The sequence below is a fragment of the Oryctolagus cuniculus genome, unplaced genomic scaffold, assembly GCF_964237555.1.
Source record: "Oryctolagus cuniculus unplaced genomic scaffold, mOryCun1.1 SCAFFOLD_108, whole genome shotgun sequence".
Lineage (NCBI taxonomy): Eukaryota > Metazoa > Chordata > Mammalia > Lagomorpha > Leporidae > Oryctolagus > Oryctolagus cuniculus.
The window spans coordinates 61,309-73,380 of record NW_027208234.1 but is presented as its reverse complement, the minus strand read 5'-3'; the positions used below and the strand labels follow the sequence as shown (position 1 = coordinate 73,380).

The 12,072-nt window shown below is 39.0% G+C and overlaps 1 pseudogene; it reads right to left on the bottom strand.

Moving 5' to 3' along the window:
• Positions 1-10,585: 10,585 nt before the first annotated feature.
• On the bottom strand, positions 10,586-11,709 carry LOC127486302 (NIF3-like protein 1 pseudogene; annotated as a pseudogene).
• Between the last annotated feature and the right edge of the window lie 363 nt (positions 11,710-12,072).

The following is a 12,072-nucleotide window of genomic DNA, read 5'->3' as shown; positions in this document are numbered from 1 at the left end:
GAGATACTAATTTCCAATAAAAGAGCTTCTATTTACAAAATTGAAAATATGCCACAGATCTAACTGTAGTTCTGAAAACTACAATACTTCCAGAAAAAAAATCATAGAAGAAATTTTTTTACTTTAAGTTAGGCAAAGATTTCCTAGATACAAGAAAAAATTAAAATCTATAATTGAGTACAGGGATAATTTACACTTAAAGTCTAAAACTTCTTTTCTTCAAGACTTATTTATTTATTTGAAAGGCAGAATTACAGAGTGGCAGATGCAGAGAGAGAGAGATCATCCATCTGCTGGTTCACTCCCCAGATGGCCACAATGACCAGAGCTGGGCTGATCTGAAGTCAGGAGCCAATAGATTCTTCTGAATTTCCCATGTGGGTGCAGGAACCCAAGCACTTGGGCCATCTTCTACTGCTTTCCCTGGCTGTAGCAGTGAGCTTGATCAGAAGTGGAGCAGCCAGGACTCAAAGTCATACCCATATGGAATGCCGGCACTGCAGGCAGCAGCTTTACCCACTATGCCATTGCATGGCCCCAAAAACTTCTTTTCAAAATGCTGTTTAACAGCACTCTGGCCTCAGAATCAGCCCTTAAGGCATGCGGATCCAGCTGAAAAGCCCGAGAGAGTATTTCAGGCATGGAAAGCCAAGACACTCTGGCAAAATAAAAAAAAAAAAATTAAAAAAATAAAAAAAATAAATAAAACACCTAAATGAAAGATCTCCACGAGTGAGATCCCAGTGGAAAGAATGGGTCTTCAAAGAAGGAGGTACCTTTCTCTGAAGGGAGGAGAGAACCTCCACTTTGACTATGACCTTGTCTAAATAAGATAAGAGTCGGAGTACTCAAAAGGCTTCCATAGCCTTGGAAACTCATGACTGGAGCATAGGGAGATTACTGATGCCATAAACAGGAGTGTCAATTTGTAAAGTCAACAACAGGAGTCACTGTGCACTTACTCCTCATGTAGGATCTCTGTCCTTAATGTGCTGTGCATTGAGATTTAATGCTATAACGCGTACTCAAACATTATATTTCACTTTCTGTTTCTATGTGGGTGCAAACTGTTGAAATCTTTACTTAATGTATACTAAACTGATCTTCTGTATATATAGAAAATTGAAAATGAATCTTGATATGAATGGGAGAGAGAGCGGGAAAGGGGAGGGTTGCAGGTGGGAGGGAAGTCATCGGGGGTGCGGGTGGGGGAAGCCAGTGCAGTCCATAAGCTGTACTTTGGAAATCTATATTCATTAAAGAAAAGTTAAAAAAAAATGCTGTTTAAAGAACGAAAGTCAAAGCAAAAAAAAAAATCCTTGAAAAATATACTATGAGACCAGCTCTGTGGCATAGTGGGTAAAGCTTCTGCCCAGAGTACCAGCATCCCATATATGCACCAGTTTGAGTACCAGTTACTCAACTTCTGATTCAGCTCTCTGCTATAGCCTGGGAAAACAGTAGTAGATGGCCCAAATCCTTGGCCCCTGCACCCTCATTGGAGATCCGGAGGAAATGCTTGGCTCCTGGCTTTGGATAGGCACAGTTCTGGCCACTGTAGCCAACTGGGGAGTGAATTAGCAGTTGGAAGACCTATCTCTCTCTGCCTCTCCTTCTCGCTCTGTGTAACTCTGACTTTCAAGTAAATAAATAAATCTTTTTTTAAAAAAAAGAAAAAGCAAAAATGTACCTGATAAATTAAATTTTATAGTGCAATACATAAGATGCCAATAAAACAATGCTTATTTCTAAAATAGTAAGCATGTTAGAAATAGTTCACCACAGAAGACAGGAGAGGGAGCTGTTGTTTAATAATGGGTTTGAGCCATCTCCTACAATACTGGGATTCTATATGAGTGCTGATTTGAATTCTGGCTGCTATACTTCCAAACCAGTTATAGTAATGCTCCTGGGAAAGCAGCAGTGGATTCCACACATATTCTGACCCCTGGCACATATGTGGGAGACTGATATGCAGTGATTCTCTCCAGGTAATCAGTGAGCCCTGAGTACATGCAACTTCCCACAGTGACTGCTCAAAGTCCCAGCCACACCCTGAGCCCTCCCACACAGCATCAGTGTTCTCACAGTCCCAGCACACAAGCCTCCCACAGTCATGAGCACCCAGCCCCCCCATCAGTTCTCCCCACCAAATTCAAGTTTCTCTGCTCTGCTGTTTGCTGAATGTACAAACACTGGTGCATCTATTACATATGTCCAAAATGATGCCTGCTCTCTATCAGCTTGTTACAGAATGCCAGTTTCAGGGTGGTCAGGGAGACAGAAACATGGCAGGTACACTGTCCTACCTAGGGCTCCTAGCTGGATTCCCACCAGGATCTTTCTGCAACTTCATCACCAGTGGCTTGGGTTGCTCCAGTCTGGTCTCACTTCCTGAGCTGCTGCTGAGGTTCTTGGCTGCTGGGTTTCTGAGTTGTGCATGTCCACACCCTGCACATGGTCCACAGTGTCCCTCTAATTTGTGTGGAGTTTCCTCTGCCATTTTTTCCCTAACTCTTCCTTGAGACTGTACTCTCTCCACTTTTTTCATACTATCTTCTACAACAGTAAGCTCCCTCTCTTCCTCCATCTTAATCCAATCCTTGATTTATTTTTTCTCAAGAAATTCATCAATAGGCTTTTACTCATCTGTTCAATTGTTTATTATTGGGTTCAACAAATACTTGTTGAACAACCAATGCATGTCCATAATAGTCACGGTGGAAAGAAACATGGCTTTTAAATTTTAAAATTTTATAATAAAAATGATAATCTGTGATAGATTGCCAATGTTATTTTCTAAAGTACATATACCAAGTCTTCTCATTTTCTCTAGAGTATAAACAACTATTATACAGCACCCTGAAAAATCATAGCCGTTTATAACAGGGTCAATGACACTGTCATATATATAATGCTAAGGAATGGCTAAATTTCATCATTCAAATTGCTTTTATTGGATGCATGCTTGTGAGAACACTATTAGAAAGGCTTCACCCTAAGCTCATTTTCCCGACCGCACCTCCCTCCCTACAAACTGCCCTCTGTAACTTGGATTCTGTATCATCTTCACTCTCTGAAAAAGAATGCACCTGCCAACTAATGTGAAGAGCAAATCACTTCATCTCCTGTTTAGATGCTGTTTTTTGGACACTTGTGTGCTTCTACCTCCAAAAGCAGCCACTCTGTCATTCAACGGTCACTGTTATGTCCTTCAACAAACAGGCACTAAAAAAAAAAAAAAAAAAAAAAAAAAAAGACAAGGGAATCCCACACTTCATGAGTTTTGTGTCTTCCCAGAGCCTGTAGATTAAAATTCTCATGGCTAAGGTCACCAAGGAGTTGGATCAAGACAGACAGCATAGAGTTCCCTATTTAAAAAAAAAAAAAAGGTCAGGTCTTCCTCTAACACATTTGTGTTAGCCAATTAAAATTTGTTAGATTATTAGATCAGCTACTTACTACATTAGGACAAAGAGATAACATAGCATCATGGAATGAATAAGAAAATGAACCTAGGGTGCTGCTGTTTTTTCCTTTTTTCATGGAGGCAGCTGGCAGTTTGAGGAAGAAAAGAGTTTGGACAAGAGTGCAAGCTCTGAACCAGCAAAAGCCAACCCCAGCTGAAAGAGTGATGGTCCACACCAAAAGTTCTTCCTTTCCAAAATTCAGAAGCAAGCTTCCCAGAAACTGAGATGCCCCAGGAAGAAAAGACAGCTAAAGAATCCAGTTAGGCTGACTCCTATGAGACAATGATACACATCTAAAGCTAAAGAATAAAATGACTTCTTCAAAATTCCCAAATATGTATTATGTATACTATTTATCATCTTGCTTAGATTTGTAGATACCATAAAATGTTTGAAAATCTTAAAGACTTGGTAATTCTACCCTAGTCAAATATAAAATTTCTTAATCATATTTAGATTTTGAATTACTTAAAAAATAAAAGAAAAAAAGCAGAAAGAAACCTTATTTTGTAATTAAAGATTTGAAAGTTTTATTTGAAATTTCACTTGAAAAATGTGGTGGGGCACACATTGGTATCCGTAAAATGGGTAATAACATGCATGCAAGATATTCTGAAAAAAAACAAGATTCACCTCTTTTTGTAAATAAAGATTCATTGGAAATCAACCACATCTATTTACTTAAATCCCTTTAACTCAGGAACCTCATAGTACAAATGTTCTCAGATGTTGTCACAGGCTTGTTCTAGCTTTACTTGCAGCTTTGTATAGATAATTATAATTCATTTTTTTAAAGATTTTATTTATTTGAGAGTTAGAGTTACAGACAGTGAGAAGGAGAAACAGAGAAGAAAGGTCTTCCGTCCACTGGTTCACCCCCTAGATGGCCACTGCAGCTGGAGCTGTGCCGATCTGAAGCCAGGAGTCAGGAGCTTCCTCTGGTCTGCCAATGGGTGCAAGGACCCAAGGACTTGGGCCATATTCTACTGCTTTCCCAGGCCACAGCAGAGAGCTGGATAGGAAGTGGAGCAGCCAAGACCTGAATCGGCACCCATATGGGATGCCAGTGCTTCAGGCCAGGGCATTAACCCACTGCACCACAGTGCTGGCCCGAGAATTATAATTCTTAAAAACATAGAGCTGCTGAAAACCCAATGAGAGCATTTCAGGAATGGAAAGCAAAGACACTGTGGCAAAAAAAAAGATCTACATGAAGAATCTCTGTGAGTGAGATCCCAGTAGAAAGAAGGGGCCATCGAAGAAGGATGTACTTTTCTCTTAAGGGAAGAGAGAACTTCCACTCTGCTTATGGCCTTGTCTAAATACTGACGGAGTTTGTGGACTCAAAATGCTTCTGTAGCCTTGGCAGCGCATGACAAGAGCCTCAGGTGATCACTGACATCATAAATAAGAGTGTCAATTGTTCAATCAACAACAGGAGTCACTGCACTTGCTCCACATGTGGAACCTCTGTCCTTAATGAATTGTACTATGAGAATTAATAGTAAAACTTGTCTTCAAACATTACTTTGTACTTTGTGTGTCTGTGTGGGTGCAAACTGTTAAAATCTTTACTTAGTATGAAGTTGATCTTCTGTATATAAAGATAATTAAAAATTAATCTTAATGATGAATGGGATGGGAGAGGCAGTAGGAGGTGGGATGACCTAGGGTTGGGAGGGTGGGTATGGGGGGAAGAATTGCTATATTCCAAAAGTTGTACCTATGAAATTTATATTTCTTAAATAAAAGCTTTCTTAAAAAATAAAGATATAGTGTGTGTTCCCTAAGAAGCTAAAAGGGCCTGATATCTTTCAGACTAACCTTAGCATTTAAAGCTCTGACTTTGAAATTGAGTGATGACTACATGTGCTTGAAGATCCTCCCTCTTAGTTCCTTTTCAGTACATGTGGCTCAGGTAATCCCTGAGTGGGAAAAGAGAGTTTTAAATTCTAACTTTTTCAAGTTGGATTGTGGAATTGAGGGTTGCCACTGATCTGAAAATAACTGCAGTGCAGCCGTCATCCTACCACTGATTGTTCAGTACCAGTCAAATCCTGCACTTGGAGACTACATGTATCCAACGTTCTCCCTTTGTGTATCTATTCCTTTGGGTATGTGCAGCCATATCTGTCCATCTGTTTTTAAAGATTTGTTTACTTACTTAGTTGAAAGGCAGAGTTACAAAGAGGGAGGGGGAAGAATAAGAGACAGAGATCTTAAATTAAAAAAAAATACAGCCCCAATGAAATAGATCCACTATGGCCTTTTTTATGAAATGCATTTCTCATTCTCATAAGCTCCATATTTCTCAAGATTTTTACAACTGTTAACCTGTTTCTATTTTCATAATATGAAAGTCATTGGTGTTTATTATTTTCTTTGCTTGAGTTCAGATCCAAATACTTGAAGAAAGAAACTATTATGGCAAATTAGGTACAGTTTTTATGCTTGAGATATTTCAGTATGCTGTGTATATTCAAACTGCTATAGCTTCATGCCTCCTGCTTCTAAAGCAGTGTGTATGGTGAGTGCTTGAGAGAGACTGGAATACATTTGCATGTGTGTTTTAATATAAATATGTAACTTCCTTTACACTCTATGTTGCTAAGTCATGATTCACATGTGTTGTTACTAATAATGGGCCTTGTAATCTTTGAACCATTTGCAAATAATAAATATGTACTGCTGCATATTAGTAATATTTACTTTTCTTATATTTACTTCTCTTTTGTAAAGACTATTTTACATTCTTATGTAATATTTGATGCATACAAAAGAATATAATTGATACGCTGAGATATAAAACACAATAAACTAGCACTCCAAATCACTTAAGATTAGCACTGTATTTGTTTTTGGCAAGTGCTTGTTCTTTTATTATATATATAATAAAATAAATATTACATAACATATTAATATAATAATATAATGAATATAATATAATATAATTATATAAATATAATAAAATATATATAAAAAACCTTGTACATTTGGGAAAAAATTCCTTAAATGACATCTGATTTCCTGTTTATTCTACTTTACTGAGCTGGCATTGAAAGGGATCTCAGCATTTATTCAATCCTCCCACTACTGGCACTTGTGAAGAGCATTGTGGTTATAAAATGAAAGCAGTATTCCCACCTGAAAACATAAAATGTTGCAAAAAAGGAATCTTTTCTGTAATGGAAACAAGTCTGGGAGACATCTGCTGGGAAGGAATGAAAAGCACAAGCGAGCTCCACCTCTTACTGAACTGGGCAGGTTTTGCTATTGAGTTCCTCGGTTTTCATGAACTTACAGTGTCAGCAGTAAATGATAACATCAGTCACAACACCCATTTTATATTATATGAATTCATGGTTGAAAGAACTCTCTACAAATAGTTTTGTCAAAATATTGTGGTTGCTACCAAAATTAAGCATCTAAAAATGAAACCATCTAAACCTTGAATTATGTATTTAAAATGAATACTCAGGTGAATTTTTACAAACAGCATTTCAGTTACTCTGGGTAAATACAGTAAATCTCTATAATTCCATAGCATGTGGTTTCAGAGTCAACACAAAGTCAGAAAATTAAGCTGCCATGTACACAATATTGAATCCATTCAAGAAACCAGCGCTGCTTGCTATGAGGCAAGTGGTGGGAGCAAGCCAGGAGTGGAGGCAGGGACGCATCAGCACCCTGTCCTGCAGCACAGACTTTGGCACCTGGGGAAATCTGGCAGAGCCTGGCAAGCTGAGGCACCCCAGCCTCCAGGACCTGCTTGGAAGCTGATATACCTCAGCCAGCCCCAGATCTCAGATCTAATCTCAGAGCTGGACCCCATTGCTGATCTTGATGCCTTCAGTTCCAGCATCTAAGGCAGCCCACAAGGTGGCCAATGGTCCAGGTGACTTCCTGTGTCCCCATGCCAACCCACTTCCCAAAGCCAATGCACCACAAGAAGATAAAAAGATAAAGTTATTTTAAAATGGGCAGTTTGAGAACAGGTGCAAAGTCACAGCACCATTAAATCACAAACAGATTTAGGTTTGCTCATTGTTTCTCAGTCCTCCCTTTCCTCTCTGCTCCCATGACTGCATATTTTGCTGCTATTCTGATGGGGAAAAATGCAAAATGCCTGTTTTCTCTTTTGTGGTTTGAAGAGTTATTTAGGGCCAGCACCATGGCTCACTAGGCTAATCTTCCACCTTGCAGCGCCTGCACACCGGATTCTGTCCCAGTTGCCCCTCTTCCAGGCCAGCTCTCTGCTGTGGCCAGGGAGTGCAGTGGAGGATGGCCCAAGTCCTTGGGCCCTGCACCCTATGAGAGACCAGGAGAAGCACCTGGCTCCTGCCATCAGATCAGCGTGGTGCACCGGCTGCAGCGCGCCAGCCACGGCGGCTATTGGAGGGTGAACCAACAGCAAAAGGAAGACCTTTCTCTCTCTCTCTCTCTCTCTCTCACTATCCACTCTGCCTGTCCAAAAAAAAAAAAAAAAGAAAAGAAAAAAAAAAAAAGAGTTGTCTAGAGCTGGACTTGGGATCAAATCCAAGGTTTTCTTTTTCTGTAGAGTGTTGTAGCCATTACATCTACGTTCTTGACTGTGAGCACCACTTTTCCAGGCCTCCCTGAGAGGGTGCAGTTTATTTTCACAAGTACTACTCAGATATTATCTTTCATCATAAAGCACAGCCACTGTTGGCATTCAGCTCATTTTTTTATCTGTAGACAATAAAATTCATTTGACCTGCCTTCTATATTTGATTTTTCCACTTAATATGTTTCAAATGATACATTTTCTGCATTTTGTTTGCTTTCCTCCTATAACAAAGTTTACACTAGGACTGGAGGACCAATCCATGGCAGTTACTCATAAAGCCTCTACTAGACTTCAATAACTGACTGATGCTTTCTGAATTTTTTTTGCCAAGTTGCAGTTTTTCCTCATCCTATGCCACAAGCCTTCCCATATGTATCACCACAGTGACACCTAGAAGTTTAACAACAATTTGCTTGAAAATGGGGTGTTTTCAGAATTGGTGACTAAGGATGGCACCATTCAAACACAAAAGGGCTTGGGCTCTCTTTCTGATTCTCTGACCATTTCAGTTACTCAAGTGTATATAAACCCTGACAGTTCATGTGAATGCAAATTCTGCCATTTAGGGTTAGAAGTAAGTGTACGACTAGATACAGGATGAGTGCTATGGTTAGTATTAGGACTAGGATGAGAGCTAGGATTGGTGTTAAGGTTTAGAATGAGTGCTATTATTAAGGCTATTGTTAGGGTTGGGGTTAGGGTAAGATTTAGAGCTAGGTTTATGTTTAGTGTCGGTGTTAGTATTAGGCTTATGGCAAGAGTTGGGGCTAGTTTTAGGATTAGGGTTCTGTTAAGTTTAGGCTTAGGTCTAGGTTAGATTAAAAGCCATGGTTAGGGTTATGGTTAGGGCTAGGCTTAGGGTTAGGGCTACACATAGAGTTATGTTTAGCTTTAGGGTTAGAATAAGGATTAGGTCTAGGACTAGTGTTATATTTAGGATTAGATTTGTGATTAGAGTTACAGATAGGGTTAAGACTATTGTTAGGCCTAGGGATAGAGCTAGGATTAGGGATAAGTTTAGGTGTAGGGCTAGGGATAGAGTTAGAGCTGTGGTTTTATATACATTATATATATATATAATATATATTTTTATATATGGTTATAAATGGTTATATATCTATATATAATATAGAGTGAGAGCTGTGGTTATATATAATATACAGTTATAGTTGAAGTTAGGGTCATCATCACTAGGATAAAGCTTAGTCTTTGGTTAGCATGATGGTTAGTTTAAGGCTAGTGTTAGATATAGCATTAAAATTAGCTTCAGGACTATGTTCAAGTTCACACTGAATGCTAGTTTGTTTTAGGGTTAGGCCTAAGCAGAAGGATAGGATTAGTGTTGGGGAGAGATTTAAAATTAGTTTAAGATTAGGGTTATATTTAGTTCTATGGTAAATTTTAGAGTTAGAGCCAGAGTTAGGAATATGGTTAGAGCTTGCGTGATAGTTAAAGTTAGGACTATGGATAGGTTTTAGGCCAGGGTTAGGGTTAGGGTTAGGGTTAAGGCAGGGTTAGGTTTAAGTTTTGGTATTAGTGTTAGGGTTAGAGTTGGGGCTCATATTAGGATTAAGGTTAATACTTGAGTTATTAAGGCTAAAGTTAGGGATAGGATTAGAGTTTAGATCGGGTTAAAGCACCATGTTGGGATACAATTAAGATTTTGGCTAACTATAGAGTGAAGGTAAGGTTATGGTTAAGATGAGGGCCAAATTTAGGGTTAATGCTTTGTCTAGGGATAGACCTAGTATTAGGCTTCAGAATTGGTTTAGATCTAGGATTAGGTTTAGGGTTAGGGTTAGGACTAAGGCTAGGGCTGGGGCCAGGGTAAGGATTAGGGCTTGGACTAATGTTATTAATTTGGTTTATTTTTATAGAATGAAAAGCAATAAAGACATAGTAATATGAATAGCAATCATATTTTTAAAAATTCCTCCTAATAAATCTCATGTTGATTCTAAAACTGAGGTGAAAGACTGGAATTTAGGTGGATCTACAGAACTGGACACAGAGACAGACCATATCATCCCAAACTGGCTACTACCTAAAAATTGGTGTTCAATTCCAAGTTTTAAAGGACATTTTAAAACTAACCAATGGCAGAGACATCTAGGTTAACATATCCCAACTATAATTAAACTAAGGAGAGAATTACTTGGTTACTTCCCAAGAATCTTTAGTAAACTGATTTTAGTTGATCTTTCTTAATATTTACTCTTCATTATGGTAGTTCAGTTATTTCCTTATGAACTAGAAAACATTTGTTGAACCAGATAAACTAGAAAAGATAATATAAGGGCAGTTCAAAAGGTTTGCAGAAAAAGGACTTAAAAGTTGTTTATGTTGTGAATTTTTTAATCTATGCAGTTTTCTCAAAATAAACATTTCCATGAACTTTTCGAAGCATCCTCATATATCTTAAGATACTCTTCCAGAATGATACATCAACTCCACTGACTCATGTTACACATCCACATGAGTGGAGATGCAATCTGTAGGTTGTATCATCTTGATGTTTCTGCATGCCTTATACCACACAAAGAAGATCCCTGTCTGTCTCTGACAAGATAATATTAATCTTGTTCTCCAAGTGGGCACCCAGAATATTACAAAGGTCAGAAAGAAAGCCTCATTCAGTGTTACTGTGTTCACAGAGGATGGCATTTATTCCTTAGGAAGTAGCATCCAGACCATCATAATGGGACATCCCACCCGTGAGGTACAGGTCCGCTTCCACATCCTGCAGGATTCTGCTCCCAGAACCAGCACACAGGGCCACAGCTTTGACTCACGATGCTAAGGTCCTTCCTACCCCAAGAACTAATATGAGTTAGTTTGAGGTGTCTTTTGATTTGCTCAATCATGGTTGCCAGGGCAACAGATTCATCCAGGGTGCATGATCGACCTATTCCAGTATGTAGAGCAAAGGCTTCTGCAGTGACTCAATTTCAGTTCTCTGGTAAAGTTATCTGTTTTGAGAGAGCTGAGCCACCACCTGTATCAAAGACTTCTCAGTACAATTCAGGCTGATCCTTGTTTTTCTCCTCATCAATCCTAGCAGAAAAAGAAGTGACAGGAGCACCTTCAACTTCTCTCACTGCAGACACAACTTTGTCCATATCTTGGGTATGCTTAATGTTGAATTGTACTCAGTGGTTCCCTCTATAGGATAGCCATGAGCTTTGGAAGGATATATATGCCTGGATGTGCAGGCTCCAAGCCCTTTGGAAAACCAGTTTTCCAATCCCTGGGGTGCAGCATCATAGGCTGTGTGAAGAGAGTAGATGCCAACTCTGTTCTCCAAAGCCCAGAACACCGGGCGCTCCTTTCAGGACATCCAGGTAATATGCTTTATGTGTAGGAAGATAGGTGGAAGGCAGGAAAAGATGAGATCTGCCTTCTTATGCAGAGCCTCCTCCATCACCTGCTCAGTCAAGTCATTGGTCAACAAGAGTGTATTTATAGTTTGTGGTGGGCTTGGTTCCACCAGCAATCCAACATTGTCCCAACTCTCGCAGAGGACAGGGATGCAAAGTCATTCAAGGAGGAAATGAGAGTCTTCAGACCCATGAAGGAACAGGAAGAATTGCAGTTCAGAGATTACATAAACCAGACTGTCATGGGGACCAGGTGTAAGCAAGATGACAACATACAGCAATTTTTGGAGAAAACTCAATTTGAGTCCAGGTACATCTCCATAGCCTTTAATCTGTCTTTTTACATTGGCTTTTGTTTTCTAAACATCATTTTTCAAGTTGTTGTATATTTGGATTGCAGAACAGTTTGTAAGATGAATTTTTAACGTGCATTGCTAAAAATGTTCTGAGTGAAGCTAATTGTCAACTTTATTAAGGAGGATTGCTTTCTGTCCACCTAGTGTAAAAATGAAATCGAGTAATGAAAAAAAATGAGTTTACAAATTTAAAGGCAAAGAAACAGAAAGATCTGAAATTAGACCTGATAGAAAATGAGGAGTCCAACAAAAATCCCATTATGTTGATTTAAGACATGGCT